General features: G+C 37.1%; 1 long non-coding RNA gene across 2 annotated transcripts in view; it reads left to right on the top strand.

The window, feature by feature from the left end:
- The window catches only part of LOC135277423 (uncharacterized), a 145,054-nt gene that overhangs the window by 38,004 nt on the left and 87,175 nt on the right, over positions 1 to 19,875 (top strand). For both annotated transcript variants that reach the window (XR_010345022.1, XR_010345021.1), the window contains exon 2: positions 19,586 to 19,688. This is a non-coding gene — a long non-coding RNA (uncharacterized LOC135277423). The remainder of the gene's footprint in view (positions 1 to 19,585; positions 19,689 to 19,875) is intronic.

Here is a 19,875-nt window from a genome sequence, read left to right as displayed (position 1 = left end):
TTATACTATTAATCCCTATTGTTCATTTTTAACTATTTGTGGAACAATTTGTTAATTATAGTACCAGAATTGAGAATTTATGTGACCTATAGAAATATCCTTGGACTTTGACTTTGTGAAAAGAAATGCAATGGAGTCTGGCACCATCACCTGAGAGTAGATTCCTAGTTACGTAGAACCTTTATCTTTAGAATAAATCTATAGTAAAGGTCTCAGCAGAAACTTAACAATTTCGAGATCCAACCTAATAAAATGGATCTGCCTTTTGGAGCCACTTTATTTTATTTATTTATTTATTTATTTATTTATTTATTTTGAGACGGAGTTTCACTCTTGTTACCCAAGCTGGAGTGCAATGGCGCGGTCTCAGCTCACTGCAACCTCTGCCTCCTGGGTTCAGGCAATTCTCCTGCCTCAGCCTCCTGAGTAGCTGGGATTACAGGCACGCGCCACCACGCCCAGCTAATTTTTTTTGTATTTTTTTTAGTAGAGACAGGGTTTCACCATGTTGACCAGGATGGTCTCGATCTCTTGACCTCGTGATCCACCCGCCTCGGCCTCCCAAAGTGCTGGGATTACAGGCGTGAGCCACTGTGCCCGGCCTGGAGCCACTTTTGTTTAACTTTACTCTTAATGCCTTGCAGCCTCTTTCTTTTATTGTTTTATTTTTTTTAAATTAAGACAGGGTCTTATATGTTGCCTAGGCTAGTCTTGAACTCCTGGCCTCAAGCGATCTCCCTGCCTCAGCTTCCCAAAGTGCTAGGATTACAGGTGTGAGCCACTTCACCCGGTCTCACAGCCTCTTTTGATGACCCAGAATTGCACTGTCCAGTATGGTAGTCACTGACCACATGTGGCTACTGAAGACTTGAAATATAGCTGGTCAGAATTGAGACCTAGTACCAAAATATGTAAAACATCTCATGGCTCACGCCTGTAATCCCAACACTTTGGGAGGCTGAGGCGGGTGGATCACGAGGTCAAGAGATGAAGACCATCCTGGTCAACATGGTGAAACCCTGTCTCTACTAAAAATACAAAAAATTAGCTGGGCATGGTGGCGCGTGCCTGTAATCCCAGCTACTCAGGAGGCTGAGGCAGGAGAATTGCCTGAACCCAGGAGGCGGAGGTTGCGGTGAGCCGAGATCGCGCCATTGCACTCCAGCCTGGGTAATAAGAGCGAAACTCCGTCTCAATTAAAATAATAATAATAATAATAATTTTATACTGATTACATGTTAAGGTGATAATATTCTGGACGTATGGGTTAGATAAAATACATAGAAATGAATTTTAACTGGTTTCTTTTTACTTTTCTGAACACAGCTGTTGGAAAATTTAAAATTACGTATGTGGCTCCCATTTTATTGCTGATTGTCATTGTTCATCTAGATGTATTAATATAGTCCCATACTATACAAAGTATTAAACAAGTATTGCTACATGCTAATTATATTTTTTGTGGTTATAAATGGAGAGTGATTTCAATAGGTGACTGGTTCACAGAGGTCCCTTAAAATTGGCCTCTAGTGAGTGAATGAATGACTAACGAAGAAATCTTAAGTTTGTCTGAAGCACCTAAACTCTATGGGTACCAGAAGACCAATTCTACTTAGTAGTATTGTAGACTCCATCCCTGCTGAAGTTCTGAATTATTGGCAGGAGTGGTTATAACCAGTTTTCATAAGGATAGGTTGAGAGCAAATGGACAAAGCAAGCAGAATTCCATTCTTGATTCTCTTTTCTTGTTGCAAATTATGATGATCACTACTTCACAGAGGCATAATTTGTATTTATCCTCATACAATCTCAACATAAAAAGATGAGGATGAATGCAAGTGAAGAACAAATCTTCCCTAAAGACAGCTAGTAACTTAAACATGTGAAAGTAGAACTCCGTGTAAATTTTTCTTCATGTAGTTATCTATAAATATAGAATGCAGTAAATAATTGAGGGCATATATCCTTCTCCAAAAAGAACAAACAAACCACCCAAAATTTATAGCATAAAAGTTAAGTAACTCAAATTTTTTGACTACAGGCATTTATGTGATTGCCGTGTGTGTGTAGATATGGCCAAAAGGCAGACCTTATAGGATACTGGAGCATACATATTTTCTGAGAAGAGCAAAGAAAGTTCTCTGATTTCTAAGAAAACTCTCATCTACCTTGAGTGTAGCTCGGTCATAGGCCTCATTGATGGCATCTAAAAGTGAGTCTGTGGAGGGTATACTTGCAAGAGTTACAGAAAAAAGGAAAGAAAAACAATGTCATCCTATTCTCTTTTTAAACCGCTTTTTTTATTTAATAGAGGTGGGGTCTCACTATTTTGCCTAGGCCGGTCTTAAACTCCTGATCTCAAGCCATTCTCCTGCCTGGGACTCCCAAAGTGTTGGGATTACAGGCGTCAGTAAGTGCTCCCAGCTCACCCTATTCTCAACAGGATTAGAACTTTAATTTCTTTTTTTTTTTTTCTTCTTAAATTAGGTATATTTAAACTAGATGATAATCTACAGAAAAGGCTTTGGTTACTTTCTTTTTCTTTTCTTTTCTTTTTTTTTTTTTTTAGAACTTTAATTTCTTAATCCATGTATTGGATGCTATATCAAATGCAAAGCTCTCCCCACCCGAAGTTACTCTGTTTACAGAAACCTCTTGTTTAACTTTCCTTTTATAAATGTAATCCTTGCTGAAAATGTCACATTGAGTCTTAGACTGCCTATGTTCTCCCCACCAAACAGAGCTATCTGTGCCTCCCCAAACAAACTCTATCAATGCATTTTAGTCATGTATGTCTTCATAACCCCAAAAAGTTGACCAATGTGAGGACTGGTTAACCAACAAGTTGCTTGTTCTACATAAACCCAGCTAGCTGATGTGTTTGAGTAATTGGACTGGACAGCAAAGCTGTTTGACGTGAAGTTTCTAGTTGTAGGTGAGACAGAGTTCCAAGAAATATTTTGTACTGAAGAAATGTCATGCACATGACAATATGATTTCTGAATTGTGACATCCGTAGCTCTTTGTATATCGTTATCAATTGTAGTTTATATGCACAGACATTTAACTGTCAGAGAGTTAGGCGGTCTCCTTTAGTATACAGGGCCACTATGGTATGGCATTTAAGAGCAACGACACTGGAGCCGAACTGAGCTCTGCTACCTCCTAGCTGTGTGACCTAGGTACTCATCATTCCGGGCCTATTTCCTTGTCTTTACAACGGGGTAATAATAGTATGAAGTACAAAAGCTGTTCTGAAAATTAGGAATTTTTAACGTGCCTTAAGAAGTGCTTGGAATATATAAACACTGTTAATTGTTACCTATTTTATATTGCAATTAGAAAGTCTCACCAGTTCAATGCAGTTATGGGTGCATCAGTTTAGAAATACTTTTGCTGTTACACAGAACACCTAAATTTCTTATTTTTATTTTCTTTTTTATTTAAAAAATTGAGACATGTTCTCACTATGTTGCCCAGGATGGATTTGAACTCTTGGGCTCGAGCAATGTTCTCTCCTTGGCTTCCCAAAGTGCTGGGATTACAGGTGTGAGCCACCATGCGCGGCCAGAACACCTAAGTTTCTATAGCCTTGGACAGTCTTAGATGCAAAGAAGTTCAGGTAATTTCCTACAACCTTCCCACAAACTGCTAAAAATTACTTTTATCTTTTTTTGATGAGAAATGATTTCAAAACAGGAAACTAGAGTCAAAACTCCCTGTTCTTCCTCAAAATTACATACTTTTATGTGGAATTCTTTGGAAAAGATTTGTGCAAGCTAGCCACCCATCGGTGTCTGTTTCTTTAATCTAAGATATTAGCACAATTCGTGAAAGTTTTATCTTAGAGAGGAATGGCTTATAACTCTAAAGAGTCAGCATAATAGAAGTGATGCACAACAATTCAGGCTCCAGACTTCTAGGTGTCTCTTCTTTATGAGAACCAAGGCAAACCACCTAACCTCTTTGGGGTTCAGTTTTCTCCCCTGAAAAATGAGGATAATATAAGCCCCTGCCTCATGGGATTGTTGTGACAATTAAATGAATTAAATACATGTAAAACTAAGTATAGTACTTGACCCACAGAGTCCTCAAGAAGGGTTTGGCCTGTTAGATTTGTGACTCTAAATCTCAAAACTCTCAGTTTCTCAGAGCCTTTTGGAGAATTGTCTAGGCATCTTATTTCTAGTTTTCTCCCTGGAGAATTGTTGGGGAGCCCCTATGACTTCGTCAGGCTTGAAGAAGAGGTTTATTATGAAAAAGAGATTCTCATTATCAGACTGGTTCTGCATCTCACTTTCTTACTTCTCAGGGCAAGGGTTTTCAGCAGGTCTAGCAGCATCTTCTCAAATGGTCTCTTGGCTTGCATCAAGTTGCTTCAGTATACCAACATCTCTCATTTACAGCTCAATTCCACTCGTAATTTTTGGCGACAGAGTCTGGCTCTGTTGTCCAGGCTGGAGTACAGTGGCACAATCTCAGCTTACCATCACCTCACAATCTCAGCTTCCCAGGTTCAAACTATTCTCCTGACTCAACTTCCCAAGTAGCTGGGATTACAGGCGCATGACACCATGCCTGGCTAATTTTTGTAATTTTAGTAGAGATGGAGTTTCACCATGTTGGCCAGGCTGATCTTGAACTCCTGACCTCAGATAATCTGCCCGCCTTGGCCTCCCAAAGTACTGGGATTATAGGCGTGGATCACTGTGCCCAGCCTTACAAATCAGCTTTGAAAAGCATGTTTTCCCACAAGTCTATAGGAAGGAAAAAACAAACTTGATTTTCCCATGGTTCCTGCAGTACCCCTGTCTGGGACAAAGCTAGGTTGATTTGTTTTCCAAGCAACAAGAGTGCCATTAATGCAGTTGTGTTAATATGCTTCTCCAGTCAACAAACGTTCCCAGGCTGGGACTCGGGTCCTGGAAAGATAGGAGCCAAATGTGTATTTAATGACGAGGTCTGTATTTTTAGTTTCCAGGGTAGCATCTATAAATTGAAGATGTTCATTAAATTTAATATGAAATCTTTTTCTATCAAAAACTAGTGATTGATTTGTACATGGCTTGGAGTTTCAAATAAACAAAATTGCAGCAACTATTTAATGTGAACTTTGGGATTAGTTAAATAAATTTTGATATATCCATACAGTGGAATATGCAACAGCCATTAATAATGCAGTCTTGGGAATATGGTTATAGACATGTAAAGATACAATATGTTCTTAAGGGAAAAAAGGGCAAATTACAAAATAGCATTTATTATATGTCCCAGGGTCTTAGAAAAATATCTGAATGTCTAGGCATCAAAGTATTGATGAGTAATAATTTATGGTGATAGGAAATAAAAAATTTTATTTTGAGTGTTTTTTTTTACGTTTCCTAATTTTTATGCAATTAAAATATATTATTTATGAAAGGCATGTTAAACCAAGCTATAATATACAAATGTCATTAATACTATAGCTAACTATTAACAATTTTAGGTGATTTCTTTGTAAACATGAAAAATTAGGTCAAAATAGTATGAATTAGTCATTCAACAATTATTGCAATTTCTTGATTGCCTACTACTTGTGAGCTACTAATTGTGTAATATTAAAAGTTTTCTAGTAAATATTACTATACCCATTTTATTAATGACGAAGCTGAACTCAGAAAAGTTGAATAACTTGCACAAGTGTAGCTGATAAACAACAGGGCAAAGATTCAAATCTTGCTCTATTGAATTTCATTCTACCACTGCAACCTGCCTTTCAAAATGAGGACCAGAAGAATCAAATCAGGTTGACTAACAAATTACAGATTTCTGATTGGCACTGGGGTCTTTCTAATTCCAAAGCCTAAGGTTTTTCTACTACACTGCTATGTCTTTTTGTCTGCGAATGTGCTATTGGTGAAAGCAAGTCATGGCCAAGGGTAGAGTCAGTGTGAGAGGGGACTAAACACATGTATAGATAGCAGGAAGTGTGATTTATCAGGGGCCATTGATATGCAATCTGTCTTAGACATCTCTAGCTGCTGTAACAAAAATACCACAGACTGGACAGCTTAAACAAGTATTTGTTTGTCACAGTTTGGGAGGCTGGAAGTCTGAGATCAGGGTGCCAGCATGGTCACATTCTTGATGAAAGTATTCTTTCCATTTTACAGACAGAATTCCTTGTACCCTCACTTAGCAGGAAGCAAAGAGGGAGAGGAAGCAAACTCTCTCCTCCCTTTCCTTATAAGGGCACTAATTCCATCCTGAGGGCTTCACTCTTAGGATTTAATCACCTCCTAAAGTCTCCACCTTCTGATACCATCCCATTAGGGGTTAAGATTTCAAAGTATGAATTTGGGGAAACATAAACATACAGTCCATAGCATAGCCTAAAGAACTGAAGATGTTTCAGAGAAAAATAACTAAAATGGTTGAGGAAATGAGGTGGGAGAAAATTATAATATGGCCAAAAGTTTGCCTCTGAAAAGGAACATGAAGATATAAATAATATGGATAAATACACCTGAACATTTTTATCAAAGCCAAAAATACTATAAAGAGAATTCACCATTTGACACTAAATCTAAATAAATTTAAAGCAAATTTTAAAAAATTAAAATGTACAACTTTACACATCTAATTAATTTTGGGGATTCAGTATTCTATGGGGTGGTACTGGCAAAAAGTACAAATTGATCAAGAAAGAATGTGAACAAATTTATGTATGTTGGAGCTCCAAATGGGCTTTAGGGGAAGCACTGGTTTCCAAAAAAAAAAAATGATCAGACTCACTTTGGGGAGCTTTGAAGCATGTATATCTTGGTCTGCATACCGAAGAGATTTCACTGTTTCAGTGGGAAAGATACTTCAGGTCCTAATTTTCTCAAAAGATGGTCTTATACTGAAAACAAACAAGCAAAACCCAACTATTCCTTCCTCCTCTGAATGTTTGTACTGTTAAATTTCTGCAGAAGAAAATTAGGTCCTCAGTCCTACTTGAAGGCATAACATTTAGTCGTAAGAGACCTGAGTTCATACCTTGGTTTATTTACCTACTAGCTGTGTAAACTTGGGCAAGAGAAGCCATCTTTCCCAAGCAACTCTCCATTACATCCCCACCCTTTACCTGAAAAATGGGATAAAAATGCCAACTTCATAGGGGTTTTCTTTAGGATGAAATAGAATAATAGGGGTTTTTTTTTAGGATGAAATAGAATAATAATCTATCGCTTCTTGGCCTTTTGGCTAAGATCAAGTGTAAATAAAATAATCCATATAGTACTTAGTGCATGCTTTGTAAATATTATGGGCTCCATTAATAGAAATTATTATTACTAACAACTTGGTCGTTACTCTCCGTGTTGGTGACAGACTCCTTGAGTGAATGGGACATAGTTTTAGATTACTATGACAGTTCCTGTTCCTATGATTTTATAGTTTTGAAATTGATAAGAAAAACAAGATGATTTACTGTTGAGAGAATGTAGTCTCTTCCCTTGTTTTGAAAACTACATTAAAGTAGAACTATCTGTACACACTTGAAGGTAGTTAGCACATGAGGGTATATCAGGGAAATAATAATAGCAATGATGATGATAATTCTGTCATTTACCGAGATCCTATTTTGTTCCAGGTATAGTCCCAGGTTTGTTTTGTTTTGTTTCTTTTGAGATGGGGTCTTGTTCTGTCACCCAGACTGGAGTGCAGTGGTGCAATCTTGGCTCACTGCAACCTTTGCCTCCCAGGTTCAAGTGAGTCTCCTGCCTCAGCCTTCCAGGTAGCTGGGATTACAGGCACCTGCCATCATGCCCACCTAATTTTTGTATTTTAATAGAGACAGGTTTCACCACGTTGGCCAGGCTGGTCTTGAACTCCTGAACTCAAGGCTGACCTTGGCCTCCCAAAGTGCTGGGATTACAGGCATGAGCCACCATGCCTGTCCTGTCTGTTTTGTGTACTTTACCTTACTTCATTCTTGTAACAGTCTATTAGGATTATGCTACTGTTTTCATTTACAGATGAGGAAACAAGTTTGGAGATTTTTAGTCACTTGCTCTTGGTCAGCTTACAAGAGCCAGTATTCCGAACAGCTGTCTGAGTTGGTTGTAGACTTGATAATCTACTTAAATATAGGAATCTGCCTTGATTATCAGTATTTTCTCTTCAAGTATTTATGGAAAGAATGAGGGAGTAAGTGAACGAATGAATGAAAATGAAAGTAAAGGTGCAGAAAATGTTTAGGGCAATGAAATTACTGATCTGCTATTAGATTAAAAAAACACACACACACACAAACTTTAAGCAAAGTTGTGATCTTCAGGAAGAGCAAAGGGGATAATTTGAAATATTTCAATTTTGAAAATGTCTTTACTAAAAGATGCTGCTTTCTCCTCTCTCAAATTGACATACTTTTCTAAGGGCTTACTTATTATTGCAGCTAATTTCTCAATATTAATGTGTTCATAGGGAACTTTTGGCAGTCTAGGAATAAGCATGTTAAAGGGATTTTAGTGGTGAGGAGGAGATTGCAATTTCAGGTAATTTTCTACTTATACTGTTCTTTCCGTAGGCTTTTAGTTGGGTCATGGCTTTGTTCGAGAAACCAACTGCTGTTTGCAGCCCTACTTTGTCAATGAAACCTATTGTAGTAAAACTATTAAATCTATCTTCAACTGACAAACTATGTAACATTTCACTTTTTTAATATTGTTGCTGTTATGAGATCCCCCAAGTTTCTTGTCTTTGGTGGTGGTTTTTTTCTTCCTTTGCTATATGCTTAGCTAGTAAGATTAATTCAAGTAGAATATTCACACCACTCTTACCTAAACCAACTTTCTTCCCTCCTTTTGGTGTCTTCTTTGTAAAGGCACTCTCTTTGTGCCAGTTTAATGAGTTTGGGGAGGAGTTTTAGTTCTTTTGAGATCTGTGTACTTTCTGGAGGTCTCCAGAGAGTAAAACAAAGACTCCTGATTATGGCTATAAACATTGGTTTAAGTGGAGACCTCGTGATGGAGGACAAAGGGAGATTTTCTATGTCTCTGTGATTTCAATGGATTTATCTCTGTACTTTTCTGAACAGAAAAGAAGCCCCTAAACACCAGCAAATCAACAAATACACACTTTTTTTTTTCAGCCCAAATATTCACTAGAGGAAAGTGGCATCCAGGCAAAAGACATCCCAAAACACAAGGCTCTTGGGTTGGAATTGTACCAGTGGTCATTTTCCTTGCAGAAATCTCAAATGCCCCCCACCCTGAGCAAAGAGCCCCTGTGCAGAAGGGTTGAAATTGCTTACTGGCGGTGGCCACAGCAGGGACATCAATCCTCATCTGTTCCCCACCACTGAACTTTCCACTGAACACTAGAAACAAGCGACACTCTCTCCAACACCAGTGGGACCTGTCTTTTGGAAGTAAGATTGAATGGCTATTAGAAGGGGTGACGGGTATAACTTACCACTCCTTGCAGTGAGAGCACAGTAATGAAGTAACTCAGAATCATAGAAGGGTAGACCTGGAAGGCTCCTTAGACATTATCCCAGCCAATGTCTTCATTTTACAGGTGAAGAAACTGAGGTCCAAAGAGGTTAATTGACTTATGCATGGTCATGTTGTAAATTGTTGTTCTTTTGTTGTTCTAGGTCACCTTTAAACAAAATTATTTTTTTTCAAGGTTTCTAAGAGTTCAGAGTCCATAGTCCATCAACAATTATAGTTTGAAATGCTTTCTTTTAGAATTCATTCATTCTGCAGTATTTAATGGGAGCCTATAGTAAACATGTTCTATATATTATAGGTGATTTTAAAAAGGAAAAGAGATTTTAATTGGGGGTTTCAGAATTTATATAGCAAGAGGAATATCAAATGCTCAATTTATGTATATAAATGCTATATGTAAAGTCAATTTGATTGAACTAGCGTCTTCAGCTTTATCTTAAAGGTTTAGACTTATGGCCATTATTTGTATTAATATATGGAGAGCTGACTGGGCACAGTGGCTCACAACTGTAATCCTAGCACTTTGGAAGGCCGAGGTGAGAGGATCAGTGTGGCCTGGGAGCTTGAGACCAGCCTAGGCAACATAGTAAAACTCCATCTCTACAAAATATTTTAAAAATTAGTCTGGTCTGGTGGCACACATCTGTGGTCCTAGCTACTCAGGAGGCTGAGGTGGAAGGATCACTTGAGCCCAGGAGGTTGAGGTTGCGGTGAGCTGAGATTGTGCCACTGTACTCCAGCCTAGGTAATAGAGTGAGATCCCATCTCAAAAAAAAAAAAAATATATATATATATATACACACACACACACACACACACACACACACACATACGTATACATATATATGTATAAGTATTTTATATATGTGTGTGTGTATATATGTATATATGTGTATATGTATGTGTGTGTATATATACACATATGGAGAGAGAGAGAGAGCACTATTACTTTGTTAGAGATTATAAACTAAAAGTGCTGAATGAGAATTTATACCTTGTGATCTGTACTCTTCCCATATATCAGCAAGGTTTTCTGGGTGTTTCAGCAGCCATGTACATCAATTGAGAATATGCTTATGATCCATGAAAAAAAAATTGAATCTTGGCTCTTTGAAGTAGTTTCCTTTCTTGATCCTGGTTTCCTCATCTCTAATATAAATAATGTAAAGTGGTCAGATTGGCCGGGTGTGGTGGCTCACGCCTGTGATCTCAGCACTTTGGGAAGCTGAGGCAGGCAGATTGCTTGAGGTCAGGAGTTCGAGATCAGCCTGGCCAACATGGTGAAACCCCGTCTCTACTAAAAATACAAAAAAAAAAAAAAAAATTTAGCCAAGCATGGTGGCATGCACCTGTAGTCCCAGCTACTTGGGAAGCTAAGCCAGGAGAATCACTTGAACCCAGGAGACCGAAGTTGCAGCAAACCAAGATTGCACCACTACACTCCAGCCTGGGCAACAGAGCAAGACTCCATCTCAAATATATATATATGTTAAAAAAATAATAAAGTGGTCAGATCGGATGATCTTTACATTCCCTACTAATTTCCACTTTCTATGTTTCCATGATTAATGAGTGACCAAAGATGAAATCCCAAACATCTGGATCTGAGAAAAGTCCTGATGCACCTCAATCGTTTTAAATTGTTTTTCATTTTCTTGAGTGGCGAAATCCTAATACCATTGAGAATTTCATATGAGATCTTTTCACTAACCATTGAGAATTTCATATGAGATCCTTTCACTAGAAAAACTGATTTTAGGGCTATGCACTGTTCACCTTTTTGACAGATTTGGGTTACTCATTAATTCCATTGGGTAGAACAATATTCTGGTATCAGAAGTACCAAACTCAAGTTGTACAGGCACAAGTTTAATAGATGTAACACCTTGACAATTCTTCTGGAACTGATGCACTGTTTTTGTCTACCCATCAAAATAATTGGCAGAGGTAAATAAGTACTCATTATCCACATGAACTTTTCCACATCTTCTGCTGCAAAGTTGTTTCTAAGTATATAGTAGCATTAACAACCACTGAAACCTGAGTCAGCAATGGTCATTTAAAAAGCTCCTGTGACTTACAAATTTGTATTTACAGGTGCCAGGTAGCTAAGTGTCTCTCAGATACATTTGACAATCTTTGCCAATGCAGCTTTAGGCAGTAATAATACCTAACACTTAGTGAGACTAACTATGAACCAAGAACTATTACTAAATGTTTTGCATATATGATCTTATTTAATACTCCCAATAATCCTGTGAGATAGGTATTATTATTTACTTATATATTTATTTTTGAGAAAAGTCTCATTCTGTCTTTCAGGCTGCAACTTCCGCCTCCTGGGTTTAAGTGATTCTCATACCTCAGCCTTTCAAGTAGCTGGAATTACAGGTGCTGCCACTATGCCCAGTTAATTTTTAGGATCTTTAGTATAGATGAAGTATTGCCATGTTGGCCAGGCTGGTCTCAAACTCCTGACCTACGGTGATCTGCCCACCTGGTCTTCCCAAAATGCTGGGATTACAGGTGTGAGCCACCGCACCTGGCCAGAGATAGGTACTATTATTATCCCCATTTTGCAGATTTTAAAAACCTGAAGATGAGAAGATTAAGTAGTTTGCTAAAACACATCTAGAAAACAGTAAAGCTGAGATCTAAAACCAGTGTTTGACCCCATAGGCAAGCACTGATGACTATACAGTATTGCCTCCCTGCCTGCAATCTAGAAAACTGAGATTATTTTTTAAGTTGCTTTAGTAAAAGCACTTTATGTAGTAGAATGATGAGTATGTAGAGCAAGTAAGTATGTGATGGTGATAGGGGTTGAGGGTGAGAGGAATTGTTAATATTTAGTGACTTTAGCAAATTGTATTTAGTTAAAATCTGACCATGACATTTCGCAAGTGAATATTATGCTGATCTGCAGTATCACTGGGAGAAGGAATGTGGGTAAAAGGCTTAGTATCCATCGTTCCTTCAGAACCTTCACTTGCAGACACAAGCGTGCATCATCCAACCCAGGTCTGCACAGTGAGACCAGAAGCCATTTCATTATTTAAATTTCTGATCTGCAGTGTTGTATGAAATACTGTTAAGAACTCTGTGCTTTAAATTCTGTGGAATATCAACACACCTCCAAGCCTAAATCTAAAGCGATCGTGCTTAATAATTTATATGACCACATTCCCCTCCCCCTCAATGTTGTTAAAAATAATGAAATAGAGAACCTGCACTCTCTGAGAATGTAACAGGCCAATTTATGATTCTAATTCTCTGTTTGGTCATCTAAAATATACTATTTTAGCAGCTTTATGCCTTTAACAGGTATTTCTTAAAAGCAATTCCTACTTGCATTACTGTTCCATAATGTTTTGGCTTGAAAGAGAAAATGTGTCCTTCAAACAAGTCTGTTTCTTTCAGGGCTACTTCTGTACATGAATTCCTCCGTGGTGACTACCCAGGGTTTTCTGTTATCATCTTCTGAGGGTTCAATTCATTACCCCTGTTCATTATTCAATTTGTTGGGCTTTGAGCACCTGAATAATTGAAAGCTATGCAAGTATTATAAATTATATTGTCCACGTTCATAATCCCCATTTTAGAGTTTATAGCTTCACTGTAAAAATTCACTGTGTTGGAACCTTACATACAAGGTCTTATATTGAAAACAAATTAATTTATAAATTCTTTTTTTTTTCTTCTCCAAACTCTATTTTATCAAATCTTACATTTTTCAGTGATGGTTTTTATGGTTTTTACTGCCACAGCAAAACCAATGAAAAGAATGTTTTACATATTCATTTATTCATTCTTTTTTGCAACAAATATTTATTGAATGACTATTACTCTTTTGACAGTGGGAGGCTGGGGCTAGGTCAGCCTATTCTCTGAGAAGAATGAGAGGGAGCGCTGGCTTAAGCCAGTTTAAGATCTTTTTCTTTTAAGCCCATTAAGTTATGACCTCCACCTTCTGAAACCTTCCAAAAACAAAACAAACAAAAACAATGAAAAAGCATATTATCAGCAGCTCTGCCTCTGTAGTCCCTGCCCCTTGGCTCTTCCTGGTCCACCTAGTGCCAGGGGGACTGGAAGATTCTCCAGCCTCCTGGGGGCAGGTAACCGAGTTCTTGGCTCTGTATTTGAATATTGGAATATATTTCTCAATGAGAATAACAGAACTATGCTTTAAAAGTTAGAAAAGAAAGGGAGTGAGCATGTGGGTGAGGTTTAAGGGGCACCCATGACATCCATGCTAGTAAGTGCTTGAACTGGATCAAATCTTGTGGATGCAAATCTGATGAAGTTTTTCACTTCGTCAATGCTGCCTCACTATTGATAAATTGATTCATTGATTGATTGGTATACCACAATGAAAATAGCTCTACTGTTTTTTTTTCCTAATTATAAAATCCATACTGACCATTCTTGTAAAAGTTGAAACAACGGATGAAGGCATCAAGTTGAAAGCAAAATTTGCCTGCAAATGAATATGTTCAACATTAGTTTAACAAGTATTTATGGAGTACATATTCTGTACCACTCAGGCTGGATAAATAGTGGTAAATGATACTGATGTGGTTCCTGCCCTCATTTAGTATAAAGTTGGTAAAAGACACAAATAATAAATAAGAATGCAAACAAATAAGTGTATCTAATACTATTTTTTTTTTTTTTTGAGACAGGGTCATGCTCTATCACCCAGGCTAGAGTGTAGTGATGCAATCATGGCTCATTGCAGCTTCGACATCCTGGGCTAAAGTGATACTCCCGCCACAGCCTCGCCTCCCAAGTTGTTGGGACTACAGGCACATGACACCATACTTGGCTAATTTTTTATTTTTTGTAGAGACAGGGTCTTACTATGTTGCCTAGGTCAGTCTCCAACTCTTGGGCTCAAGCAAACCTTCTACGATCTCCCAAAGTGTTGGGATTGCAGGTGTGAGCCACCATGCCTGGCCTATAAAATACTCTTATGAAGACAAAAAACAGAGAATTATGAAAATTCAACAGGGGAAGAACTGCTTAGGGCAAGTTATCAGGGATGGCCTTTCTTAGAAAATGGCATTTGTGGGAGTGCCTTCCAGACTGGTTTCTCTGTATATGTACATACATTTTCACTTTATTCTTCTTTTATCTTTTTTTCTTTAGAGCTACCTCTAACTAGATGTATATACATTTTTTTTTCTAAAACAAGATCATATATGCACATTGATCTTTTGCAACTTGCTTTTTAAATACAAAATCATAAATGTAAATCTTCCATGTAAACAAGTCCAGATTGAGAGTATTCTGCTATATGAATATATTATAATTAAAAAAAATTAATTTCTATTGATGAATATCTACTTTTTGCTTTTATATGCATTGTTGAGATACATGCCCTTTCATATATCTCTTGGGGCATATTTACTATTATTTCTTAGCATAAAGACATGGAAATGAAATTCTGGGTCAAAGAGTATGCACACTCTAGAAGTTTTGATACATGTTATCAAATTGCCTTATGGAAACGTGTATTAATTTATACTCAATGCAACATAATGTTCAAGTGGGAGGTAGAATAGAAGAATGATTTCAGGGACTGGGCTTCGGAGTTGGATTACCTGGGGGTAAATCTCAGGTCCAGCTGTGTGACTTTGGACAAGTTAAATACCTCCCAATATTTCCATTTCCTCATCAGAATGTGGGCATAACAACTTATGGGGTTGTTGTGAAGATTAAATGAGATAAACTGTAGTAAGCATTTGACACAGGACATGGCATATATTAAATGCTCATTGATTATCAGGTATTACTATCATTTACCTGATGCTCTTGTCAATTCTGGGTACTGTAATTGTAATTTTTCTAATTTTTAACTTTTTTCTTTTTTGAGACAGCGTCTCGCTCTGTTGCCCAGGCTGTTGTGCAGTGGTAGAAACTTAGCTCACTAAAGTCTCCATCTCTGAGGCTCAAGCAATTCTCTCACCTTAGCCTCCCAAGCAGCGGACTACAGGTACCCACCACCACGCCCGGCTAATTTTTGTATTTTCCGTAGAGACAGGGTTTCACTATGTTTCTGGTCTCAAATCTCCTGGGCTCAAGTGATCCATCCACCTTGGCCTCCCAAAGTTCTGGGATTACAGGTGTGAGCCACTGGACCCAGCCAGTCTTTAACATTTTTAAATTACAAAAATAATGCATGCTTACAGTAAAGAAGGTCTCAAACCAAATCAAAGGATATAGAATGGAAAGTCCCCTAATTGCTCCTTCATCTGCAATTCCACTCCCTGGAGATAACCACTTAAAACTTTCTAAATTGCCACTATTACTTTAAAATAAATGCCCACAACAGCTATTCCTGATTGATCAATTTTAGACAAAATCTCTGGACAGGACACTATGAAAGAAGAGGAATTTAGTTCCCCTCCACTCTATGTCCACCTGATTTTTGTCAGTTTATTTTTCAGTTCATAGAAAAAAAAAATAGTGTTTCAAATCAAGTGTCTATGTTGTTAGAAACCTAATCAAAGAAGATTTACACTTCCCTTTTCATGTTGGCCTCATAAAATCCACAAAATTAGATAGACCTGTTACTGCAATGGGACATCTTGCAATGGTGACTTTGTAGTCACAGGGCACGTACTCATCCTGGTTTGTTTGGGACAGCCCCAGTTTACATTTTTTGTACCAGTGAAGTTTTTATTAGTATCCCTCATCACTTTCAAAACTATGTTATGTGGATAAGTTATGGATTCCCCCAATTTATGAAAAGAATGCAGGGGAGACTTCCTCGGATTGAGACTGTAGGCGGAAGGGGACCTCTGGTGGCTTCTTGACCACTCTAGCTCCATTCATATACTCTCACCAGCTATGAATAAGAGGTTTTATATTGTTGTAAAACTGTTAAACTCAGGAAATTAGACAACCAACTAATATTTATTGAGCATCTATTGGTACCTGTTCTAGGCATTGAAGATAGATACAGATAAATAAAAGGAAGTCTCTGCCATCTGATTTCGGGTAATAGAATCTATATACACATGAAATTCTTTACTGATACATTTATCAAATAACTACTACACATCAGCAACTGTCATAGGCAATAGAAAAATCAATAATTAAGACACAATTCCTGTTCTCAAAGCTAAGAGACTGAGGTTAGCAAGTGCATCCATTGTTGGAAGGAGGGTAACATTATTTCCAACTGGGTTGAATGGTGGGAGGTAAAATGAGGAGGCAAGGTTTCACCAGAAAGATTAGAATAAAGATGGAAAACAATTGAAAGACATTCCAGAAAATGTGAGTGATTTGTGTATTCCCTTTGCCACTCCTCCTTTTGCACCTTCTATACAATCGTGAATATATACCACATCGATCAATTTTCCAATTACTAAGGAAGACAACTCAGAAATGAAAATATTTCATAAATGTAAATAAATGGCTTGATTATATAAGGACTTTTTTTTTGTTATTGGTAACCTCCAGTATCTGAGACTAAATGTATAATATATTTAAGTAAATATGCTTTTTATTATTCTAAATGCACTTTAGAAAATTCCAGCTTTCTGTATATAGACTTTTGTTTGCTAGAGAACAAGAATTGTTATAAGAAGATATAAAAGCTACTTATTTTTTATGGGACTTCTGCATAAATCTTATATCTATAACGTGATCTAGTGACATAAATTTTAGCAGCGTGTTTCTGTTTCACCTGCTGTGGAACCAGTGCTGTCCTACAGCAATATCCAGGAGTGGAATTGAGCTATTTGCTGGTGTCATAAATAAGAAAGGATGTCATGGCTGTTTTCATTTGACTGAGCAGTAATGGAGTTAATTATACTTTCCGTCTCTTTGTTTTTGATCTGTGTTTCCAAAGTCATCTAAGCTTTTGGGAGTTCTCATATTTTAACTCTTCCCTTGTCTAATTGGATTTCATAGCTTTTGAAATTTCACCGCTATAGATTATTATTCTCCTTAAATTTCCACCTTTTATTTGTAACTGGGCAGGTTGTTTTACAATAGTTCTTCTCCAAAGGAATATGGAAATTGACAGCATTGTTTTGTACTTGATATGTAATGGGGGGCATTTTTATATAAATTATCTGTGGAGAAGGAAGAATTTTAGCCCAATTTTCTAGATGAGACAAACACAAGAAAGATGAGTTCTGAAGTATAACCTAGCAATCCAACTAAAGAATCAGGAATGGATTTTAAATTTTCTGTCATATTTCTGCTGGGATTATGCACCATTGCTGAAATGCAAAAGGGCTTCCAGAATTTTGCTCCCAGGCCATTATTTATTGATTAACTGGAGATGATATGAATACATAAAAACACATATACATATAAACATTTGGAGCCATCAGATTAATTTTTCATCTCTATTCATATTATTATTTAAGTCTATGACTGTACAATCTGAAATACCCAGATTATTAGTTAATAAGAATAATTTAGCTTTATCATCTTAATTTTTATCTATGTAAATATTCTCTTATTTTTCTGGAAACTAAGCTCCTAAGGAAGAAAATTAAGGAAAAAATTATTTGTGTATGTCTTTTTCTAACGACAGATATTAGAATATTTGGAAATAAGATTTTCTAGTTTTTTGTTTTTATCAATTGCTGGACAGTTTGGATAGCAGAGACATTAAAAAAGCAGTATATCGTTCTCATACACACAGACATATATACATATACGTACACAGTACATATTAAAAATAATAGAAGAAATTTACCAGTATCACGGTTTAATTTGATTTATAATTTGATTTGGCTTTTTAATACTTAGAACTCTTCCCTTGTAATGTTCCCTTGGTAATAAACAGCTTTACACAAAAGCTTTCTGATCCATAATGCTTCTTGTAGGTTGGGATTTGTTTTCAAAGATGATTTAAACAATTCCCAAGCTGCTTATTTTATTCAAGTTAAAAATACTTGAGAAATCCTGAATGCAATTGTTTTATCTCATCTTTTGTCTCCTGTACAAATGACTTTTTACTATGAATCATTCTGTTACTATGATTGCCATCTTTTTAATGAAGAATCTACCAGTCAGTTTGTGTTTTTTTATCACATGAAGAAATAGGTTAAATACAGAGGCAGTACACTAAAAATAGGGCTGGGAATCACAAAGAAGTTTTGTTGAAATGTAGGTGAGAAGTTAAGTAAGAATTCACAATAAGGCAGAAAAACTTGCCTTCATTTTTGGCCTGAGGTTTTCTATAAGGAGTTAAGTTAAATCTTTGTAGGCAGGAGTGTGGAGAGGCTCGGATGACATTAATTGTTAAGGATTTTCTGCAAACCTGCAGAGGATAATTTTTCTATCCCTGGATACTGAGGTATGACCCTGGTGGACTTATTTCACTTTTTAGGGTTTTGGTAGGAATTTTTGGTAGTGACTCAGTTAGGTTAACCCTGAACTCACTATAACAGACCCAAATGCTGCCACGGCAAAATTCCTTTGTAAACTGATAGGAAAAGTAACCTGGGCAAGAGCTGCGCCTTGTCATAGGATATACCCGTTTAACAAAAATTTTATATTACCAAAAAAAAAAAAAAAAAAACTGGTGAGGAGCATAGTGAATTAGCATTTTGTATTAATTCAGTAATTCAACTAACTTCATTCCAAAGTGATCCCAAGTAAATCAGATCTGCTGTTCAAAAGTAAAGAAAGGAAATACACTCATCCAGAACAACTCCAAAAGAGTGGAGTTGAAAAGGAAAAACAAAGAAACAAAAAACCCCAGACCCATAGCTGCTAAAGTTTCAGCCTCAGTGTTGTATGCATTAATGTACAGGAGAGGTGTGTGTCCCTTGATGTCCCTGGCTCTTTAACAGGCATGTATTTCAATCATGGGATTCACCATAAGAGTGAATTTTGACACATTTTGACCTAGGAGATGAAATACAAAATTTGACACATCTTTGGCATTAAGAAAAAACTTACAAACTAGAATTCCAGCTTGTTGGTTTTGGGTTGTTTAGGAAGTCAATTACAAGGAAAATGACATTCCTTATGTGTTTTATAAATGTCATGGAACTTCCTTACCTAAAAGTGAATTTAACTGAGCAATAGCCTTTTACTAAGGAAGGTCAAATTTTCTTCTCTTTGACGTCTTTCAGGCTCCTAACCAGTTTGCATATTGAGCTTCCCAGAACTATTTTCAACTACCTGGGGCAGTTGAGCATGAAGAACACCATTCTCGATGTCTTTAGCTACAAATTGGTAAGCAAATGGGCTACGGAGGCCTGGTGAGGAGGGGCACACCCCCTAAACCCCTCTGTTTATTACTGAGGAAGTTCTGATCAAGTTTATGGTGTTAAAGACTCCAACATATCAACTCCATTGAAGAGCAGGACAAGCCATTGTAAATATGAACCATCAAAGCATTAGCCATTTCAATGAAATGAAG

The sequence above is a fragment of the Aotus nancymaae genome, unplaced genomic scaffold (assembly GCF_030222135.1).
Source record: "Aotus nancymaae isolate 86718 unplaced genomic scaffold, 86718_ANA_hifiasm-v0.15.2.pri h1tg000032l_0, whole genome shotgun sequence".
NCBI classification, from domain to species: Eukaryota; Metazoa; Chordata; class Mammalia; order Primates; family Aotidae; genus Aotus; species Aotus nancymaae.
This window is presented reverse-complemented; position numbering and strand designations above follow the sequence as displayed.